This window comes from Taudactylus pleione, unplaced genomic scaffold, assembly GCF_031769625.1.
Source record: "Taudactylus pleione unplaced genomic scaffold, aTauple2 ptg001590l, whole genome shotgun sequence".
Classification (NCBI taxonomy): Eukaryota; Metazoa; Chordata; class Amphibia; order Anura; family Myobatrachidae; genus Taudactylus; species Taudactylus pleione.
Genome location: NW_028285987.1, coordinates 101,189 through 124,885, shown reverse-complemented (window position 1 = coordinate 124,885; position 23,697 = coordinate 101,189). Strand labels below are relative to the sequence as shown.

Genomic DNA, 23,697 nt, shown 5'->3' with positions numbered 1-23,697 from the left:
CCCCTAAGAGGCGGCCGTAGCGCCGACAAACGTTGAAACAGCAGAGGGGGACCTGCTGAGAACCCCTAAGAGGCGGCCGAAGCGCCAACAAACGTTGAAACAGCAGAGGGGGACCTGCTGAGAACCCCTAAGAGGCGGCCGAAGCGCCGACAAACGTTGAAACAGCAGAGGGGGACCTGCTGAGAACCCCTAAGAGGCGGCCGTAGCGCCGACAAACGTTGAAACAGCAGAGCGGGACCTGCTGAGAACCCCTAAGAGGCGGCCGAAGCGCCGACAAACGTTGAAACAGCAGAGGGGGACCTGCTGAGAACCCCTAAGAGGCGGCCGAAGCGCCGACAAACGTTGAAACAGCAGAGGGGGACCTGCTGAGAACCCCTAAGAGGCGGCCGAAGCGCCGTCAAACGTTGAAACAGCAGAGGGGGACCTGCTGAGAACCCCTAAGAGGCGGCCGAAGCGCCGACAAACGTTGAAACAGCAGAGGGGGACCTGCTGAGAACCCCTAAGAGGCGGCCGAAGCGCCGACAAACGTTGAAACAGCAGAGGGGGACCTGCTGAGAACCCCTAAGAGGCGGCCGAAGCGCCGACAAACGTTGAAACAGCAGAGGGGGACCTGCTGAGAACCCCTAAGAGGCGGCCGAAGCGCCGACAAACGTTGAAACAGCAGAGGGGGACCTGCTGAGAACCCCTAAGAGGCGGCCGAAGCGCCGACAAACGTTGAAACAGCAGAGGGGGACCTGCTGAGAACCCCTAAGAGGCGGCCGAAGCGCCGACAAACGTTGAAACAGCAGAGGGGGACCTGCTGAGAACCCCTAAGAGGCGGCCGAAGCGCCGACAAACGTTGAAACAGCAGAGGGGGACCTGCTGAGAACCCCTAAGAGGCGGCCGAAGCGCCGACAAACGTTGAAACAGCAGAGGGGGACCTGCTGAGAACCCCTAAGAGGCGGCCGAAGCGCCGACAAACGTTGAAACAGCAGAGGGGGGACCTGCTGAGAACCCCTAAGAGGCGGCCGTAGCGCCGACAAACGTTGAAACAGCAGAGGGGGACCTGCTGAGAACCCCTAAGAGGCGGCCGAAGCGCCGACAAACGTTGAAACAGCAGAGGGGGACCTGCTGAGAACCCCTAAGAGGCGGCCGAAGCGCCGACAAACGTTGAAACAGCAGAGGGGGACCTGCTGAGAACCCCTAAGAGGCGGCCGTAGCGCCGACAAATGTTGAAACAGCAGAGGGGGACCTGCTGAGAACCCCTAAGAGGCGGCCGAAGCGCCGACAAACGTTGAAACAGCAGAGGGGGACCTGCTGAGAACCCCTAAGAGGCGGCCGAAGCGCCGACAAACGTTGAAACAGCAGAGGGGGACCTGCTGAGAACCCCTAAGAGGCGGCCGAAGCGCCGACAAACGTTGAAACAGCAGAGGGGGACCTGCTGAGAACCCCTAAGAGGCGGCCGAAAGCGCCGACAAACGTTGAAACAGCAGAGGGGGACCTGCTAGAACCCCTAAGAGGCGGCCGAAGCGCCGACAAACGTTGAAACAGCAGAGGGGGACCTGCTGAGAACCCCTAAGAGGCGGCCGAAGCGCCGACAAACGTTGAAACAGCAGAGGGGGACCTGCTGAGAACCCCTAAGAGGCGGCCGAAGCGCCGACAAACATTGAAACAGCAGAGGGGGACCTGCTGAGAACCCCTAAGAGGCGGCCGAAGCGCCGACAAACATTGAAACAGCAGAGGGGGACCTGCTGAGAACCCCTAAGAGGCGGCCGAAGCGCCGACAAACATTGAAACAGCAGAGGGGGACCTGCTGAGAACCCCTAAGAGGCGGCCGAAGCGCCGACAAACATTGAAACAGCAGAGGGGGACCTGCTGAGAACCCCTAAGAGGCGGCCGAAGCGTCGGCCGAAGCGCCGACTAACATTGAAACAGCAGAGGGGGACCTGCTGAGAACCCCTAAGAGGCGGCCAAAGCGCCGACAAACATTGAAACAGCAGAGGGGGACCTGCTGAGAACCCCTAAGAGGCAGCCAAAGCGCCGACAAACATTGAAACAGCAGAGGGGGACCTGCTGAGAACCCCTAAGAGGCGTCCGAAGCGCCGACAAACATTGAAACAGCAGAGGGGGACCTGCTGAGAACCCCTAAGAGGCGGCCGAAGCGCCGACAAACATTGAAACAGCAGAGGGGGACCTGCTGAGAACCCCTAAGAGGCGGCCGTAGCGCCGACAAACATTGAAACAGCAGAGGGGGACCTGCTGAGAACCCATAAGAGGCGGCCGTAGCGCCGACAAACAAAGAAACAGCAGAGGGGGACCTGCTGAGAACCCCTAAGAGGCGGCCGAAGAGCCGACAAACATTGAAACAGCAGAGGGGGACCTGCTGAGAACCCCTAAGAGGCGGCCGAAGCGCCGACAAACATTGAAACAGCAGAGGGGGACCTGCTGAGAACCCCTAAGAGGCGGCCGAAGCGCCGACAAACATTGAAAGAGCAGAGGGGGACCTGCTGAGAACCCCTAAGAGGCGGCCGAAGCGCCGACAAACATTGAAACAGCAGAGGGGGACCTGCTGAGAACCCCTAAGAGGCGGCCGAAGCGCCGACAAACATTGAAACAGCAGAGTGGGACCTGCTGAGAACCCCTAAGAGGCGGCCGTAGCGCCGACAAACATTGAAACAGCAGAGAGGGACCTGCTGAGAACCCCTAAGAGGCGGCCGAAGCGCCGACAAACATTGAAACAGCAGAGGGGGACCTGCTGAGAACCCCTAAGAGGCGGCCGTAGCGCCGACAAACATTGAAACAGCAGAGGGGGACCTGCTGAGAACCCCTAAGAGGCGGCCGAAGCGCCGACAAACATTGAAACAGCAGAGGGGGACCTGCTGAGAACCCCTAAGAGGCGGCCGAAGCGCCGACAAACATTGAAACAGCAGAGGGGGACCTGCTGAGAACCCCTAAGAGGCGTCCGTAGCGCCGACAAACAATGAAACAGCAGAGGGGGACCTGCTGAGAACCCCTAAGAGGCGGCCGTAGCGCCGACAAACGTTGAAACAGCAGAGGGGGACCTGCTGAGAACCCCTAAGAGGCGGCCGTAGCGCCGACAAACGTTGAAACAGCAGAGGGGGACCTGCTGAGAACCCTTAAGAGGCGGCCGAAGCGCCGACAAACGTTGAAACAGCAGAGGGGGACCTGCTGAGAACCCCTAAGAGGCGGCCGAAGCGCCGACAAACATTGAAACAGCAGAGGGGGACCTGCTGAGAACCCCTAAGAGGCGGCCGAAGCGCCGACAAACGTTGAAACAGCAGAGGGGGACCTGCTGAGAACCCCTAAGAGGCGGCCGAAGCGCCGACAAACGTTGAAACAGCAGAGGGGGACCTTCTGAGAACCCCTAAGAGGCGGCCGAAGCGCCGACAAACGTTGAAACAGCAGAGGGGGACCTGCTGAGAACCCCTAAGAGGCGGCCGAAGCGCCGACAAACGTTGAAACAGCAGAGGGGGACCTGCTGAGAACCCCTAAGAGGCGGCCGAAGCGCCGACAAACGTTGAAACAGCAGAGGGGGACCTGCTGAGTACCCCTAAGAGGCGGCCGAAGCGCCGACAAACGTTGAAACAGCAGAGGGGGACCTGCTGAGAACCCCTAAGAGGCGGCCAAAGCGCCGACAAACGTTGAAACAGCAGAGGGGGACCTGCTGAGAACCCCTAAGAGGCGGCCGAAGCGCCGACAAATGTTGAAACAGCAGAGGGGGACCTGCTGAGAACCCCTAAGAGGCAACCGAAGCGCCGACAAACATTGAAACAGCAGAGGGGGACCTGCTGAGAACCCCTAAGAGGCGGCCGAAGCGCCGACAAACATTGAAACAGCAGAGGGGGACCTGCTGAGAACCCCTAAGAGGCGGCCGAAGCGCCGACAAACATTGAAACAGCAGAGGGGGACCTGCTGAGAACCCCTAAGAGGCGGCCGAAGCGCCGACAAACATTGAAACAGCAGAGGGGGACCTGCTGAGAACCCCTAAGAGGCGGCTGAAGCGCCGACAAACATTGAAACAGCAGAGGGGGACCTGCTGAGAACCCCTAAGAGGCGGCCGAAGCGCCGACAAACATTGAAACAGCAGAGGGGGACCTGCTGAGAACCCCTAAGAGGCGGCCGAAGCGCCGACAAACATTGAAACAGCAGAGGGGGACCTGCTGAGAACCCCTAAGAGGCGGCCGAAGCGCCGACAAACATTGAAACAGCAGAGGGGGACCTGCTGAGAACCCCTAAGAGGCGGCCGAAGCGCCGACAAACATTGAAACAGCAGAGGGGGACCTGCTGAGAACCCCTAAGAGGCGGCCGAAGCGCCGACAAACATTGAAACAGCAGAGGGGGACCTGCTGAGAACCCCTAAGAGGCGGCCAAAGCGCCGACAAACATTGAAACAGCAGAGGGGGACCTGCTGAGAACCCCTAAGAGGCGGCCGAAGCGCCGACAAACATTGAAACAGCAGAGGGGGACCTGCTGAGAACCCCTAAGAGGCGGCCGAAGCGCCGACAAACATTGAAACAGCAGAGGGGGACCTGCTGAGAACCCCTAAGAGGCGGCCGAAGCGCCGACAAACATTGAAACAGCAGAGGGGGACCTGCTGAGAACCCCTAAGAGGCGTCCGAAGCGCCGACAAACATTGAAACAGCAGAGGGGGACCTGCTGAGAACCCCTAAGAGGCGGCCGAAGCGCCGACAAACATTGAAACAGCAGAGGGGGACCTGCTGAGAACCCCTAAGAGGCGGCCGAAGCGCCGACAAACATTGAAACAGCAGAGGGGGACCTGCTGAGAACCCCTAAGAGGCGGCCGAAGCGCCGACAAACATTGAAACAGCAGAGGGGGACTTGCTGAGAACCCCTAAGAGGCGGCCGAAGCGCCGACAAACATTGAAACAGCAGAGGGGACCTGCTGAGAACCCCTAAGAGGCGGCCAAAGCGCCGACAAACATTGAAACAGCAGAGGGGACCTGCTGAGAACCCCTAAGAGGCGGCCAAAGCGCCGACAAACATTGAAACAGCAGAGGGGGACCTGCTGAGAACCCCTAAGAGGCGGCCAAAGCGCCGACAAACATTGAAACAGCAGAGGGGGACCTGCTGAGAACCCCTAAGAACCCCTAAGAGGCGGCCGAAGCGCCGACAAACATTGAAACAGCAGAGGGGGACCTGCTGAGAACCCCTAAGAGGCGGCCGTAGCGCCGACAAACATTGAAACAGCAGAGGGGGACCTGCTGAGAACCCCTAAGAGGCGGCCGTAGCGCCGACAAACATTGAAACAGCAGAGGGGGACCTGCTGAGAACCCCTAAGAGGCGGCCGTAGCGCCGACAAACATTAAAACAGCAGAGGGGGACCTGCTGAGAACCCCTAAGAGGCGGCCGTAGCGCCGACAAACATTGAAACAGCAGAGGGGGACCTGCTGAGAACCCCTAAGAGGCGGCCGAAGCACCGACAAACATTGAAACAGCAGAGGGGGACCTGCTGAGAACCCCTAAGAGGCGGCCGAAGCGCCGACAAACATTGAAACAGCAGAGGGGGACCTGCTGAGAACCCCTAAGAGGCGGCCGAAGCGCCGACAAACATTGAAACAGCAGAGGGGGACCTGCTGAGAACCCCTAAGAGGCGGCCGAAGCGCCGACAAACATTGAAACAGCAGAGGGGGACCTGCTGAGAACCCCTAAGAGGCGGCCGAAGCGCCGACAAACATTGAAACAGCAGAGGGGGACCTGCTGAGAACCCCTAAGAGGCGGCCGAAGCGCCGACAAACATTGAAACAGCAGAGGGGGACCTGCTGAGAACCCCTAAGAGGCGGCCGAAGCGCCGACAAACATTGAAACAGCAGAGGGGGACCTGCTGAGAACCCCTAAGAGGCGTCCGAAGCGCCGACAAACATTGAAACAGCAGAGGGGGACCTGCTGAGAACCCCTAAGAGGCGTCCGAAGCGCCGACAAACATTGAAACAGCAGAGGGGGACCTGCTGAGAACCCCTAAGAGGCGGCCGAAGCGCCGACAAACATTGAAACAGCAGAGGGGGACCTGCTGAGAACCCCTAAGAGGCGGCCGAAGCGCCGACAAACATTGAAACAGCAGAGGGGGACTTGCTGAGAACCCCTAAGAGGCGGCCGAAGCGCCGACAAACATTGAAACAGCAGAGGGGACCTGCTGAGAACCCCTAAGAGGCGGCCAAAGCGCCGACAAACATTGAAACAGCAGAGGGGACCTGCTGAGAACCCCTAAGAGGCGGCCAAAGCGCCGACAAACATTGAAACAGCAGAGGGGGACCTGCTGAGAACCCCTAAGAGGCGGCCAAAGCGCCGACAAACATTGAAACAGCAGAGGGGGACCTGCTGAGAACCCCTAAGAACCCCTAAGAGGCGGCCGAAGCGCCGACAAACATTGAAACAGCAGAGGGGGACCTGCTGAGAACCCCTAAGAGGCGGCCGTAGCGCCGACAAACATTGAAACAGCAGAGGGGGACCTGCTGAGAACCCCTAAGAGGCGGCCGTAGCGCCGACAAACATTGAAACAGCAGAGGGGGACCTGCTGAGAACCCCTAAGAGGCGGCCGTAGCGCCGACAAACATTGAAACAGCAGAGGGGGACCTGCTGAGAACCCCTAAGAGGCGGCCGTAGCGCCGACAAACATTGAAACAGCAGAGGGGGACCTGCTGAGAACCCCTAAGAGGCGGCCGTAGCGCCGACAAACATTGAAACAGCAGAGGGGGACCTGCTGAGAACCCCTAAGAGGCGGCCGAAGCGCCGACAAACATTGAAACAGCAGAGGGGGACCTGCTGAGAACCCCTAAGAGGCGGCCGTAGCGCCGACAAACATTGAAACAGCAGAGGGGGACCTGCTGAGAATCCCTAAGAGGCGGCCGAAGCGCCGACAAACATTGAAACAGCAGAGGGGGACCTGCTGAGAACCCCTAAGAGGCGGCCGAAGCGCCGACAAACATTGAAACAGCAGAGGGGGACCTGCTGAGAACCCCTAAGAGGCGGCCTAAGCGCCGACAAACATTGAAACAGCAGAGGGGGACCTGCTGAGAACCCCTAAGAGGCGGCCGAAGCGCCGACAAACATTGAAACAGCAGAGGGGGACCTGCTGAGAACCCCTAAGAGGCGGCCGAAGCGCCGACAAACATTGAAACAGCAGAGGGGGACCTGCTGAGAACCCCTAAGAGGCGGCCGTAGCGCCGACAAACATTGAAACAGCAGAGGGGGACCTGCTGAGAACCCCTAAGAGGCGGCCGTAGCGCCGACAAACATTGAAACAGCAGAGGGGGACCTGCTGAGAACCCCTAAGAGGCGGCCGAAGCGCCGACAAACATTGAAACAGCAGAGGGGGACCTGCTGAGAACCCCTAAGAGGCGGCCGAAGCGCCGACAAACATTGAAACAGCAGAGGGGGACCTGCTGAGAACCCCTAAGAGGCGGCCGAAGCGCCGACAAACATTGAAACAGCAGAGGGGGACCTGCTGAGAACCCCTAAGAGGCGGCCGAAGCGCCGACAAACATTGAAACAGCAGAGGGGGACCTGCTGAGAACCCCTAAGAGGCGGCCGAAGCGCCGACAAACATTGAAACAGCAGAGGGGGACCTGCTGAGAACCCCTAAGAGGCGGCCGAAGCGCCGACAAACATTGAAACAGCAGAGGGGGACCTGCTGAGAACCCCTAAGAGGCGGCCGAAGCGCCGACAAACATAGAAACAGCAGAGGGGGACCTGCTGAGAACCCCTAAGAGGCGGCCGAAGCGCCGACAAACATTGAAACAGCAGAGGGGGACCTGCTGGGAACCCCTAAGAGGCAGCCGTAGCGCCGACAATCAATGAAACAGCAGAGGGGGACCTGCTGGGAACCCCTAAGAGGCGGCCGAAGCGCCGACCCACATTGAATCAGCAGAGGGGGACCTGCTGGGAACCCCTAAGAGGCGGCCGAAGCGCCGACCCACATTGAATCAGCAGACCTGCTGAGAATAGAGGCCAAAATATGATAATTCTGTCAATGTCCCAATATTTATGCACCTGACTGTATATTACAAAATTCTCCGGTGTACATCCCTTTGTCCCAATTTAAGATGATTACCAGCTGTATAACTTCATTTATTTGGGGAAATAATGCTCAACGTATAGCTTATAAGACACTGTCGACCTCGAGGGGAAGGTGGACTAGCGTTGCCTGATTTATATCTTTACTACCTAGCAGCTCAGATGTCCCAGATGAGGGAGTGGGTTACTCCGGTGGATCGGGGAGATCTTCCCTTGGCTCTCCTTGCAAAAGCGGGCCTGAAGCTTTCCCCCTTACAATTTTTGTTGGCTTGTACACCTCTCTCACGGTGTCCACCATTGCTGCAACAGGCTCGTAGAGTGTGGCTGGCCGGGAGAAGCTATTGGGGGAGACTCCAATTGATCTATGTTCCCCACTTTGGGATAATCTCTCTATTTCTGAGGTCAGGGGATTACAGGGTAGAGAGGCTTCGAGGTCATATGAAGTGGTAGCTATTGGGCAGCTGTACCAAGATGGGGTTCTTTATTCATTTACGTATTTGTCCTCCAAATATGGTCTCCCAGCTCACTTCTTTTATAGATACCTCCAGATTCAACATGCTCTCTGTGCAGTGGAGGGATGCAGTTCCTAACTTTAGTGAAGCCCCAAAGCGCCTATTGGTGCGTACTCTGCCCTCTAGTAGAACAGTTTCGGTAGGCTATTCCTTACTTTTGTCTTCTGGGGGAGGAGGGAGTTTGGCTGGCCTTAGAGCCCGTTGGGACAATGATCTGGGTACTGTCTGATGATGACTGGAAGATTGTTATCGGGTCTCCTCAGGTGGCTACGGCATATACAATATTTCAGCAGATACAATTGTATATTCTGCAAAGGGTTCATTGGACCCCACTTACACTTTTTGAGTTTGGAGGTTCTGCCGTGGACTCCTGTCCCAAGCGCCTTGCTCCGTCTGCTGATTTCTGGCATCTCCTCTGGTCATGCCCCTGTATTGCTTTGTTTTGGACTAGTGTGGTTACTGGTGTGCGAGATACGGGTATTCATGTACCTCTATTAACTCCACGTATCTGTTTATTTGGCCTGGACTTGGAGGATTCACTCTCTGGTTCCCATAAATTATATGTCAATAACCTTTTAATTGTGGCAAGGGTTTGTATTCCCCTCATGTGGATGGCCCCTGATCCGCCCACCTTTGCATCCTGGGTCGCCTTGGTTAATTTTACAACATCCCATGAACGCTATTTGTATCAGAAACGTGGCTGTCCGAGTAAATTTAATAAAGTCTGGTCTTTGTGGCAGAGATCCCGTCACGCCCTCTCTAATTAATAGTGATTATGATTTATTAGTTTTTGTGTTTGGAGTGCCTCGTCAGCCGTTTATTTATAAGTGCTTTTCACACAGTATTTTTGTAAGTCATACATGCAAGAGTGATAATGTAAAAATTGAGTGATTGTAATTGTTCACCCTCTGCTTTAAAGTATGTACTATAGAAATATTATTTAGATGTTTGCCGGAATGTCAGATACTCTGCTACTGTACTGATTTGTATGTAATGCTGTACAATACTGATCGTTTATTTCTTTATTATATGTACTTTGTTTTTCTTTTCTATTGATAAAAGAAAATTTATTAAAAATATTTGTTTAAAAAAAAAAAAAAAAAGCACATTGAGGCAAGAAAATCCCTCAAGTATTTCCCAGAAGGTACAAAAACTTGTACCTTCTCACTGAACCATCCCTGCAACTGTGTTTATTTTATTAAAGACAGATGCATGCATCATGGATCTCCCCGTGTCTATTTTTTTTTTAACAAATGACGCAGCTCGAACGCATGATGCACCGCATACTGAAAAGCACAGCACGATCAGCATACGACGGATAATATGGGCTGCACATCTGATCATACGATACATTTTAAGAGTAGCGGGAGCGCGCATCGCATCGTATCCTACCTTAAAAACTACACGATTTCCACACGATTCATCGTACGACGTGTCGCATATCGGGCAATCGGCTTGAAATCGCACTAGAGTATGGCCAGCTTTACATTAAGGATGACCTATGAGTAATCTCCTGTACACACAGTACGATAACATGTCAGATTTCAATGATAACGATCCTATCGTTATTGTTAAAATCTGACAGTTTCTGGGCCCTGCTAACGACCATACGATGGACGATGCGCGTCCACATATGTTAGTTGACGACGAACTACCGTCGTCTGTGCAAGCAGGCAGACCTGGCCGATATCGACCAGGTAAGCCTGTTTACTATAGGGACCAGTGATTGTTGATCGGGGGTCATTATAGTAGTGGAGGGTCTGCTGCATGTGCTGGATGCCCGACCCAGCACATGCAGAACATTCAGACGATCGTCTGATCGTTATCTGATCGTTGCTGTCGTACCGTGTGTACGCAGCATAGCAATTAGAATGTAACACAATGTAACATTGTATATCCTCAAAATCTAAACATATAGGCCCTCATTCAGAGGCGGTCGGAGGATGCAAGCGGTCGTTCAGAAACTGGGTGGCCACTTGCATCCTGACCGGCCGCCTGTTTCGGTCGTTAGGCTGTGGGTTTACACCCACAGCTCTAATGACCGCTAGGGTAATGACCATCGGGGCTTACGACGAGACCCTAGGGTAGGGTCTCACTTGTCATAAGCCCCGGAGAGCTTCTGGCTCTGTCAGAGCCGGAAGCTCTCCACTGACATCACTAGTAGACCGTACGGCCGCCTCTGAATGAAGCCCATAATCTCTGCCAGTATATAAAATATTCAGTTTAAAGGCATTTGGTGTATTCTTTCATCAGGACAATATATGCCCACGAACTGTGTTATGCACTACATAAGGAAAAGAAAAACAATTATTATAGTTCATGCTACCAGACTCTTACAAGCTGAATAGGCTACCTATTACAATAGGTTTATTCCTATTAGTGTGTACTAAGTGCAGGGGCGGATTGGAAAACTTAAGTGACCCTGGAAAATTTTTATAAAGTGGCACACGTTGGCTAACAGTGATAGCAACCAGCACTATTCACTACTTGCATGGACGGGCCTACACCAAGTAGAGCCAGGGGGTGAAATGTCTTAAGGAAAAAAAATTAACTATTTTTTGTGTGTACTAAATAAAAATACACCTTAATTGTATTGTGGTTTCTCTGCAACGGGGGAACCTCTGAAGAATAGATCCTTCTTGGACTGGCAGTGTCGGTATTCACTATCCATGCAGGTGTTCAAATGGTGCGGAAGCCGCCCGATTGCCTAGGAATAAAGCCAACATCATCATCATGCAATAGCGATTCAACCAGATAATCCCACAATAACAGAAGTTTTGGGGCAGGGCAAAATGTGAGTTTCTCTGATCTAACAATTTTATATTAATAAAATATATTTGCTAATTTGGTGCCATTTGTATATATGGTTTTAAGAATTGATGTTTTAATGAAGATTATTGACCCGCTGGCCTTTTTTTCTAATCCTACCAGCGGTCCGGGATGCGGTCATAATACCGACTGTGGGTATTCCGCTGGTCAGAATGCCGGCGCCGGAATCCCAACACCTGACAGAATCTCGGCGCTGGAATCCCAAAGGTAAGTAGTGGCATTGGGGGAGGGTTAGGGGTTGGTTTAGGCGCTAGGGGGAGGGTTAGGTTTAGGGTGCGGGGGTGGGAGGGGGAGGTATAGGGGTAGGGAAAGGGGGGGTTAGGATACAGACCAACCGATGTCGGTATCCTAACCCTGTCGGGATGCCGGCGTTGGGATTTTGTCCGCCGGGATCCGTGCCCAACCAAGTGGTCCTAATGATCGGGTGGGGCGGAGAGAGAGAGTGATATATGGGAGGGACACTGGGCTAGAAGAAGGGACAGTGAGATGGGGGTGCACCTGTCTAGACGGGAATGAAGGGCAGTGAGATTGGGGGTGGGAAGGGGAACACTGGACTCAATGGGGTGGGCACTGTTACTGGGCTGGCTGGGTTTTTTTAAGAGGTGGAGCAGTGATTGGGGAGATGGTTGTGGAGGGAAAGGGGAGACAATGGGATTGGGGACGGTGAAGGGGTCAGTGAGATGGTGGGGGTTTGAGAGACACTTGGCTGAAGGGGGGTGGAGACACAGGGAAGGGAGTACTTACCTGGGTTGTTGAGCATGCCTGGTCCCCGCAAACTCACTGGAGCAGCATCCGTAGCCACAGCAGCCTCCAGAGCACCTCAGCTGGGATTTGGGAGGCAGGAGCTGAGGTCCAGGAGCAGAGTTGAGAGTGGAGTGGCATGGCATGGTGTGGCGGTCAGGAGAGCCGCACCGGGCCATGGGGAAGGGGTGTGGCCTAACTGCGGGAGGCATGGCCACACCCCCTTAGAGAAAAAAACAACACAGTTTTGCAGCGCCACGGAGGTGGGCTTTGTGAGACCCGGCACATAGCCAGTGGAGGGGGGTGCAATCAGTATGATTGCTCTCCCCACAGGCACTGGAGACTGCTGTGGCTGCTGCTTTAATGTAAGAGGGAGGGGGAGGCAGCACCGGGCCCCTCCATCAAGGCAGGGGTCGGGTAATTAGTACCCGCTCCCCCCCCTCTCGGGAGCACTGGTGGCATTGTGGCCCGGTGGGGTGGGACTGCCGAGCCGTCAGTCTAAGGCAGCTGTCTGAACAGAGGCTGCTGAATTCATTGGAGGCAGGCCTCTCTCCAGCTAAGGAACATGATATGAGGGCGGGCCTCCTCCCGATCAGTGCTGACCGAAACACTGGACCTCAATCAGAGCCGCTCGCAAAATGCGAGTGTTCGCTCTGAATGAGGGAGGCCGCTACTTTTTTATGAGCCGGCCTCCTGGCCGCTCGCTGGGCTGTGGGTGACCACCACAGCTCTAGCGAGCAACCAGGTTGATGGTCGCGATGATCAAGACCCTACCTTGTATACAGCCTGGCTACACCCCTTCATCATACCCTCCCAGCCTAGAGTCACCTTGTATACAGCCTGGCTACACCCCTTCATCCTACCCTCCCAGCATAGAGTCACCTTGTATACAGCCTGGCTACACACCTTCACCATACCCTCCCAGCATAGTCACCTTGTATACAGCCTGGCTACACCCGCTTGAGAGATATGGTAAGAACTTACCCTTGTTATCTCTCTTTCTTCGAAGTCCACAGGGTTGACCTTTAGGTATAGCTGGATCTGGATCCACGGGCACCACACAGTTAAAAGTTTTAGCTCTCAGGATGCACTTGGTCCATCCTCCTTTTTACCCCGCCCCCGAGCCACAGGCACCTCAGTTGATAAGTAGCCAAGGCCGGCGGAGGAACAACAGAAAGAAGGAAGACTGGAACACACAAGAACCATACTCACAGAAAGTGAGATGGAAAACCAGTGACCAGTAACACAGCCCATATGAAGCCAGGTGCGTCAAGGCGGGTGCCCTGTGGACCCTATGGACTTCGAAGAAAGAGAGATAACAAGGGTAAGTGCTTACCATATCTCTCATTTTCTTTTTCAGGGTCCATAGGGGGTCCACAGGGTTGACCTTGGGGATGTCCCAAAGCAGTCCAATTAAGGATGGAGACGCTCCTGCGCTGAGAGTAGAATCCAGTGCCCAAAGGAAGCATCCTGAGAGGCGAAGGTGTCAAAAGCATAGAACCTCAGGAAGGTCTGGATGGAAGACCACATAGCCGCCTTACACAGCTGACAGCCGAGGCACCACGGCGAGCTGCCCACGAGGAGCCCACAGACCGAGTAGAATGAGCCTTAACAGAAACTGGAACAGGCAGGCCCGTCTGTGTATAAGCCTCAGAGATAGCCAAACGAAGCCATCTAGCCAAAGTGTGTTTGTTTTCTGGCCATTCCCTCTTGTGAAATCCAAAGAGTACGAATAAGGAATCAGATTTCCGAAGGGAACCGGTCCGGTCCCATAAATTTTGAGAGCACGGACCACATCCAAGGAGGCCTCACCAGCTGTGAGGTCTGGTGACTGAAAGGCCGGTACAACAATTTCCTGATTAATATGGAAATTAGAAACAACTTTAGGTAGAAAACCAAGATGAGTGTGAAGCACCGTCCTGGTGAAATATCAGAAAGGGAGGACGACAGGAAAGCGCCCCCAATTCTTATACCCTCCTGGCCAAAGCAATTGCTAGGAGAAAGAGTCTTAGTCGTCAACCACTTGAATTCCACCGACTCTAGTGGTTCAAATGGAGGGCCCAAAGAACTACTGCAAAATCCCAAGGAGCCACTGGGGGGACAAAGGGAGGTTGAATCCATAAGACACCTTGGAGGAAGGTGTGGATATCCGTTAGCGGAGCAAGTCTACGTTGGAACCATACTGACAGAGCAGAGACAAGCACTTTCAATGAGACCAGGGTCCAATCCAGCTTGAAGGAAGGCCAGGACTCTGGAAATCCAAAACACCTGGAGGTCGTAACCTCTGGGACGAAACCATTGGAAATACCTATGCCACACTCTGTGATAGATCTTAGCAGAAGCTGGCTTACGTGCTCTAAGCATCGTGTTGATGACAGAGCTAGAGAATCCTTTGGACCTTAGGAGGGATGTCCCAAGAGCCATGCTGTCAAAGACAGACGACCCAGGTCCGGGTAAAGGCAAGGACCTTGAGACAGCAGGTCCGGTCGTTGAGGCAGCAGGAACTGTGTTGATGGAGAGACTCCAAAGATATGAGTACCAATGACGCCTGGGTCAAGCTGGAGCCACTAGCCGGACAGTGCTTCCGTCTTGTCTGAAATTGCGAAGAACTTGAGGAAGAAGAGAGACTGGAGGGAATAGGTACGCAAACTGGAAGGTCCACTTCACTGATAATGCGTCTACAAAGGTTGCCTCGGCATCTCTTGTTCTGGACCCGTACACTGGCAGTTTGTGACTGTGCCGGGAGGCTATGAGGTCCACCTTTGGGAGGCCCCATCTGTTCACTAGGAGTTGAAATGCCACTTGGTGAAGAGACCATTCCCCGGAATACACGTCGTGACGGCTGAGGAAGTCTGCTTTCCAATTGAGAACTCCCGGAAGAAACCCAGCAGAGATGGCTGGAAGGTGACCCTCAGCCCACGTTTGAATGTGTGACACTCCTGTCATTGCTGCCCGACTTTGAGTGCCTCCTTGTGAGTGATGTAAGCCACTGTTGTGGCATTGTCGGACTGAACCTGTACAGGTTTTCCGTGAAGTATGTGCTGGGCTAGTTTGAGGGCCCAGTAGACACCTCGAAGTTCCAATATGTTGATTGGCAGGGTTGATTGGACTGATGTCCAACGGCCCTGAAAGGAATGCGGACTGGTCACTGCGCCCCAGCCCCGGAGACTAGAGTCCGTTGTTAGGATTACCCAGTCCGGGATCCAAAAGGGGCGAACCCTTGATTAGAATAGATGTCTGTAGTCACCAAGATAGAGACAGAAGCACCTCCGGAGAGAGCACCATCGTTTGAGCTTTGATCCGATGTCTTAACCTGTTCCATCTGGAGAGAACTAGCCTCTGCAAAGGCCTGTAATGGAACTGAGCATATTCCACCATGTCGAAGGTGGACAACATGGATCCCAGAACTTGCATTGCTGAGTAGATCGACACTCGGTGATTGTGAAGACATCTGTGCACTCGTACTCGAAGTGTGGAGATCTTGTCTGATTTCAGAAAGATTCTCTGATCCTGAGAATCCAGCAGGGCCTCCAGATGAATCATTCTATGTGAGGGATTCAGGGAGGCCCTTATTTCCAGATGATTAACCAACTGTGCTTGTGAAGGAAAGCAATGATTAGCTATAGATGGCTTTTTAAGCCCCTCTGGGGATTCTGCTAATAGCAGGAAGTCGCCCAGATATGGTAGCAGTCGGACACCCTGACCATGCAGGTGGGCTGCTATGACAGCCATAATTTTTGGAAACACCTATGGAGCTGTGGACAGTTCAAAGGGCAGAAAACTGGAGATATCGGTAATGAGAGGGCGCTATAGGTACATGTATGTACTCGTCCTGAATATCCAGCGATACCATAAAGTCTCCCAGCTCCATAGCTAGGATGATGGAGCATATGGTTTCCACCCTGAACCTTAGCACCCTTAGGGATTTGTTCAGGGATTTGAGGATAAGCCGATGAGACCTATTCGGCTTCTGAACCAAAAAGAGTAGAATTATATTCAGTCCCTCGCTGAGATAGCAGGACTGGCACAATTACCCCTGCTTGCAGCAAGTACTGTATGGCCTTCTGGATTTGTATAAAAACTGGTGGGGAGGCAGTCTGAGAAAGTAGAGGGCATACCCATGAGAGACCACTTCTCTCATGGTCTCCAAGCATCCGTGGTGGTTTGACACCAATACTGGGCGAACTGAAGAAGTCGGCCTCCTTCTCTGGGAACCCCTAGAGGGAGGCCCGTCCCACCAGGCTAAGGGGTTTATCCTCGGGTTTTGAAGCAGGGCGTCTGCTTGGTTCTGGTTTTGGGGAGCCCTCGTGGAAGCCAAATGCCTAGAAAAGGATTTCCTTTAGGCTTTCCTTGAGGAGGAAAGGACTTAAAAAGATTTAGAGCCTGATTCAGACCCGCTCGCGAGCGCATAGCACTCACAAGCGGGTCGATGTTTGGCCCCTGCGCATGACGGGTGCTCCGTCGCTACGGGTCTGGTACCAATACAGGTCGGCTGTTGATTATAATTGACAGCTCGCCCTGTTTTGGAGGTGGGCAGGGGGGGTTGGCTTGACAAACGGAGGCGTTCCAAAGGGAACACCTGCCGTTTGTAGGCAGCCCTACTGACATCACCAGTGATGTCAGTAGGTGGACTTCCTGCTCTATTAGAGCAGGAAGTCCACTGGGACTTGCGATGGACGAGACCCTACCTCAAGGGTCTCGTCACAAGCCCGATGGTCGCAACCATCACCTGGCCGCTCGCAAAAGCTGTGGGTGGTCACCCACAGCTATGCGAGCGGCCAGGAGGCCAACACACACAAATAAAAGAAAAAGGCCCTGATTCAGAGCGAGCACTCTGAAAGAGCGTCCGGCTCTGAATCAGGGCCATAGTCCGAGGCCTTGTAGTAGAGGTAGCTGAAGGCAGAAATGCCGCTTTTGATACTACCAACGTGGTTACGATATTTGTCAATGGGTCAAACAAGATCTCCCCATTATAGGGTAATCCTTCAAGGCCTTTCCTGGAATCCACATCTGCCTTCCATGATCACAGCCACAGGGTACGGCAGGCAGACAAAGAGGCGGCCGAAACTGTGGAGGTTAGGAGACTGGCATCTAAGGTTGCTTCACCAATATAGGAAGCTGCATCTCGAATGTGAGCAACAAAAGACATCTGATTCCTAGAAGCTTCTGAGGGAAAAGTGTTTTCAAGTGCGTCAGCCCAGCTCTCTATAGGTTTAGCTACCCATGTGATAGCCATGGGTGGGCGGGCAACAGTCCCTTAAAGAGAGCATATCGATTTCAGGCAATCTTCCACCTTCCTATGTAGTTCAAGGAAGTAATTGTAGGAATAGGCAACGTATTTTAATTAAACACGTAACATGGGAATCCACAGGGGGTGTTTCTGACTTTGCACAATGAGCCACAGAAAAAGGGTAACATGAAGTTAGCTATTTTTGTGGTTGAAACCTCTTACCAGACCGATTGCCAGGCTGCAGCCATGTGTTCAGCTAGCTGATCCGATATAGGGAAATCTGCTGAAGTCCCTTTCTGCCATTTAAACAGCGGGTGCTTGGATTTAGGGGCTGGCTCGTCATCTTCTATTAATAAGATGGATCTGACAGCTCGCACCAAAGCAGGAATATTATTTTTGACCGACTCTCATTCTCCTCCAGAAGGGAGTCAGGTTTAAAGAGATCAGCATCTTTTACCTCATCGGATGATACCTCAGAATCTGAAAGTTGCGTGGACTGTGACGATACCACAGGACGCTTAAAGGGGTTACTGGGAAGGGGCTTCTTACCCTGCAACATGGAGTGAAAGCCATTAGATGTAGCCACCAGACTCTGCACCGAGTTAGAAAGTACATCTACCCATGGTGGCAGTACAGGGGGCTTGTATCGCCTGAACCTGTTGAGGCAACCCCAAAGGGGACATTACTGCCTGCTGTGATAACCCCATAGGGGGAATTACAGCCAGATCCGCTATGCGGTCCGCAATAGTGGCTAGTACCTTGGAGAAAATTAAGCTCAGGAGGGCCCTAGCACCGGCTCTGTCTGATGGGCCAGGTGGAGTATAATACTTACTACATAGCCCATCTTGTATGAAATCCTCCTCACTTAAGCCTGCAGCACATAACTTGCAAGATAGCAGTATGTGAGCAGATGCCTGTTGTTACTCTTGCCTTTGCTAAACATAGCTGCAGAGTAAATTGCACACAATATGGCACTGGGTATAATGCAACCTCTGTGTTATTGTAGGATACTAGTAGCAATGCAAAATACTGGTCTTGTCTTATGCTTGGCTAAGCAGCATGAGCCCACAGCCCAAATATGGCACAGTGCAACGAACTCCTGTATGTGACAAACCTCACAAATACTTAGTTCTATAGAAGTGAGGCATTGGAAACCCCCTGAATACACCTGTATGTTAGGGTAATAGTCAGAGAAAAGATAAGGATAAATTCCATCCCATCATGGTACCATAATAATCTATGGTATTTAGTGTTCCCTCTAGCTCCGGCGGCAGGCAGGGCGCCGGAGCTAGAGAGGGCAATGTTGTGCGCGCGACGAAGGTGCGCGCGTCCGAAAAGGGGGCGTGGTTACGAAAAGGGGGCGTGTCTATAAGACGCGTCCCCTTTTCGTCATACTTGGGTGCGTGCCCGGCGCTTACGGACATGCCGGGCAGTCCCCAAGCGCTGCAGAAAGGGAGAATAGACGTCGGGCGCATGCGCCCGGCGTCTATTCTCCGGCGGTGACCGGGTCACCGCATGTTTGTCCACCCGCGGGACACTGCGTCCCGCGGGTGAGAACGGCTCCCGCAGGCTGTTAGGGCAGGGTGCTTTTTGCCCTCCTCCTGGAGGGCAGGGTGCTTTTTGCCCTCCAGAAGGAGGGCAGGGCGCCGCGCCCCGCTAAAACAGCCTAGCGGGAACGCTAGGTATTCTAATGGTGCATACACACGGTCAGATGTGTCAAATGAACAATTAAACGATTTTACCAATGATTTGAACGATTTCTGACTGCATTAAAATGAATGGAATCGTCCAAATCTGACTGCAAAGACATCAGATGTCAGATATCGTTATCTGACAAGCGGGAACGCGCATCGTTCATCTGACCAACATGTCAGATATGTCAGATTTTCCTTCAGATATGAACGATTTTTAAAATCGTTATTGTACAGATCTGAAGGAAGATCTGACTGTGTGTATGCACCTTAACCCTATATTAGTCTTCTTTTGCATCCTGAAGATAGTGCATTAAAGCACTGAAACGAACTGTGAGTGGAGTGGTTCTTTATGGATGAGTGCTGCACCTATGACATACTTATTGGATTTTATGTGAAGGCACCGTCTGCAGTTAAAGGTTTGGTATTTGAAGCGCCAGACCACGATATATATAAAGATACAGTCAAATCCTGCATACTCAATAATCAAATGAATGATGGGTGCTCAGTCATAGGTGATAAATGAAAAAGTCCGGTATGCACTAAAAACAAGTAGTGTGTGTTATTGTTTAACTGTGATTTGCCCCGTGATGAATATGCCAGTGGCCACCGAAGCGGCCGTCGGGCTATCTATATATCATGATCAATTGCTGTTGTATCGGCTCCAGGCAGATGAAGTCCGTTAAGTATTAACTGGTATTTTCTGCATGTAGCACTTTGATTTGTGACTGAAGAATCATACTGGAGGCTGTTTTATGAGCATGCATTATATATAAATTACATTTTGGCATAGTTATTTGAAGTGCTGTTTTTTTTCAGTGCATACCGGCACTCTCTCTAATTCTATACTTCACCCCGCTGCTCTCATTATGTCATGTCTCCAACATGAGGATGTATGCAGGTATTGACTGCGGCACTCAGGGTTTCTCAAAAGAATAAAACAGCAGCCTTTGGTATGTCAACGTTTCAATGTTTAAACCAACATTTTCATCAGAAATAAAGAATAAGTGTGTATTCACCATTTATATGTGCTCCCCTTCACCATGCTCAGCCTCCTGCCGGGGGTCCTGTCAATAGGATAGAGCAGCCATAAAGAAAAATATAATATCAAAAAGTATAGTATGTAGTATACACCATATGAGGAAAGCAACACATATTCATGTCACTATCATTGATGTCAATGAGGGAATAGTCCCAGAAGAAACATATTGGCCAGAAGTATGTATGGGGACCGAACCAGGAGACTGCATCCATAGGCACCTCTCTCTGGTCTGCAACCCAGCCGTCCAAGCCAGTCTAACTGTCACAGAAAACATGAGTACGAAATACTTACATTTAGGCCCCAAGGAGCGACAACATCGAGTTTAAAATTCACTGTGCCTCCCGTCTAAGCAGCATCTTGCCCAGATCACCCCTATGTTTAAGTGGAGGGATGTGGTCTATCATTCTGTATTTTAGCGATGTAAGGGAATGATTATATTCTAGAAAGTGGCTTGCCACCGGTTGTTCACTAACACCAGTGCTGCCCGGATGGCTGATCTGTGGACCGCCATCCTTTCCTTTAATTTTCCTGTCCGGTCATAAAATAATAATAATAATAATTAAATACATAAAATAGAAATATAAAATTATTATTAACATAACATTGTGCTTAGCTGCCATCCTTTAGATGAATGAAGTGGTGCTGTACACACCTGTATTTCTATGGTCTGCACCACTTCTGATGGCAGACACCAGCCATGGGGAGGTGGAATATGCACACATGATGAGGTAGCAGAGGTACTAGATGGGGAAAGAAGCATAGGGACAAATGGAGATGGTTGCAGAGGTACAGATGACAAAGGGGGCAGAGACATAGCAGGGGGAAGTATCAGAGGCACAGATAGAGGAGGACAGAAGGAAAATGTGGCAAAGGATGGGAAACAGGAATGAGGCATACCTGTAAGGGGAGGGGCAGAGGCACAGCATATAACGGTGGCAGAGGCACACATTGGTGGCGGTTTAGGGGAACACGTGGGGTGGGTAGGTGGAGAGGCACAGGTGAGGAACGTCTGAGTGCCTCTATTTAGCCCAGCGAGGGGAAGCAGGGGGCGGAGGAGAAAGGAGGAGCTGTGGGGGACCTTGGGGTGGGGCATCATGCAGAGTAGTCGGGAGAGGAAAGTGAAACTCAGCCGGACAGTGAGACTAAAGTCCCCTGCAAGAGTGGGGGAGGAGAGCACACACCACCAATGCCCCCATCTAAAATCTGGCTGGGTCTAATGATCAAAACTGAGGGGCCACTGGTGCTAACGATCCCAGCCCAAGCGGCTTCTGACTCACAGACAGAGACATGTGGCTGTGAGCGAGAGGCAGGCTGCAGCTGCGATCATCAGCACCAGCAGCCCATCTGTCAGATCTGTGCCCTGGCGCTTCCTTTACTTTCCTTTATGGGAGTGTTTAGATCCCCTTCAATATATGTACTTGGAAGTAGCGTTCCCGCTAGGCTGTTTTAGCGGGGCGCGGCGCCCTGCCCTCCTTCTGGAAGGCAAAAAGCGCCCTGCCCTCCAGAAGGAGGGCAAAAAGCGCCCTGCCCTAACAGCCTGCCGGAGCCGTCTTCACCCGCGGGTCGCAGTGTCCCGCGGGTGAAGAAATTTGCGGTGACCCGGTCACCGCCGGAGAATAGACGCCGGGCGTATGCGCCCAGCATCTATTCTCTCTGTCTGCAGGGCTTGGGGGCTGCCCGGCGTGTCCGTAAGTGCCGGGCACGCCCCCAAGAGTGACGAAAAGGGGACGCGTCTTATAGACACGCCCCCTTTTTGATGACCACGCCCCCTTCTCGCTCCGGCCCTGCGTCACGCCGGAGCTAGAGTGAACACTATGGAAGTGACGTGGATTGAGTGCAGTAAGGAATGACATTGGACAGTAACTAATGTCAGGGTACAAATAATGAAAGGGATCTATCCACTACCCTTCCTTTATACCCCTCAGCTCCATCTGCCGCCCAGCTCATCTGTCAGCGTGGCCTCCCAGCACAACCGGCTGACTGACGTATGCTGCGTATACGCGCAGCAATTTAAATGAACGATTTGAACAATAACGATATCGTTCATATCGTTATCGATCATTTTTTGCCTACCAACGATCAGCGATGTGCGGGCACGTATGGACGATAGCGATACCGTCCATCGGCCATGCATGCTGGCCAACCTGCTCGATATCGAGCAGGTTACTATAGGGACCTCGCTATAGTCATTGGTGTGCTGGATGATCGATATCGATCATCCAGTACACCAGGACGATCAGCCAGCGATATCGTTATCGCTGGCTGATCGGTCCGTGTGTACGGAGCTTTGTAGAGCACTTTCCGGCCCACTTAGCTCCGCCCACCTCATTTGTCAGCCCGCCCCTCAGCCCCGCAGGATGACTGCAGACTGTAATATATGCCTGGCCTCACACTTTAGCCTGCCGTGTGTAATTTAATGTGGTCCGGCCCCACTGCAGGCTGCCTCGGCTCACCGGGAATCTTCCTGCTGACTCCAACAGCCAATCCACCCCTGGCAGAAGACACGCAAATGCAGAAGGTCAATGCAGCGATCTTTAGCATCTGTGAGATATGGCAGCAAAAGACCCACCAGAGTGCCCATTAACACTACGACACCAGACACAGCGCCTCACCTGGGCTCTTGACGTACAGTCAGGTGAATAAATATTGGGACATTGACAGAATTTTCATATTTTGGCCTCTATTCACCACCACAATGGCTTTGAAATGAAACAAACAAGATGTGCTTTAACTGCAGACTTTCAGATTTAATTTGAGGGTAATTACATCCAAATCAGGTGAATGGTGTAGGAATTACAACGGTTCTATATGTGCCTCCCACTTTTTAAGGGGACAAAAGTAATGGGACAAACTAAACAATCCTAAATCTAACTTTCACTTTTAATACTTTGTTGCAAATCCTTTGCAGGCAATTACTGCCTGAAGTCTGGAACGCATAGACATCACCAGACGATGGGTTTCATCCCTGGTGATGGTCTGTCAGGCCTCTACTGCAAATGTCTTCAGTTCCTGCTTGTTCTTGGGGCATTTTACCTTCAGTTTTGTCTTCATCAAGTGAAATGCATGCTCAATCGGATTCAGGTCAGGGGATTGACTTGGCCATTGCATAACATTCCACTTTTTAGCCTTAAAAAACTCTTTGGTTGCTTTTGCAGTATGCTTCGGGTCATTGTCCATCTGCACTGTGAAGAGACGTCCAATGAGTTCTGAAGCATTTGACTGAATATGAGCATATAATATTGCCCGAAACACTTCAGAATTCATTCTGCTGCTTTTGGCAGCAGTCACATCATCAATAAATACAAGGGAACCAGTTCCATTGGCAGCCATACATGCCCACGCCATGACACTACCACCACCATGCTTCACTGATGAGGTGGTATGTTTTGGATCATGAGCAGTTCCTTTCCTTCTCCATACTCTTCTCTTCCCATCACTCTGGTACAAGTTGATCTTTGTCTCATCTGTCCATAGGATGTTGTTCCAGAACTGTAATGGCTTTTTTAGATGTTGTTTGGCAAACTCTAATCTGGTCTTCCTGTTTTTGTGGCTCACCAATGGTTTACATCTTGTGGTGAACCCTCTATATTCACACTTGTGAAGTCTTTTCTTGATTGTTGA

General features: G+C 52.3%; 1 long non-coding RNA gene across 1 annotated transcript in view; it reads right to left on the bottom strand.

Moving 5' to 3' along the window:
• Positions 1 to 23,697, bottom strand: part of LOC148442261 (uncharacterized) — a 51,047-nt gene that overhangs the window by 22,385 nt on the left and 4,965 nt on the right. Inside the window, exons 2-3 of the long non-coding RNA XR_015875837.1 lie at positions 20,054 to 20,101; positions 11,127 to 11,250 (exon numbers count right to left, since the gene is read on the bottom strand). This is a non-coding gene — a long non-coding RNA (uncharacterized LOC148442261). The remainder of the gene's footprint in view (positions 1 to 11,126; positions 11,251 to 20,053; positions 20,102 to 23,697) is intronic.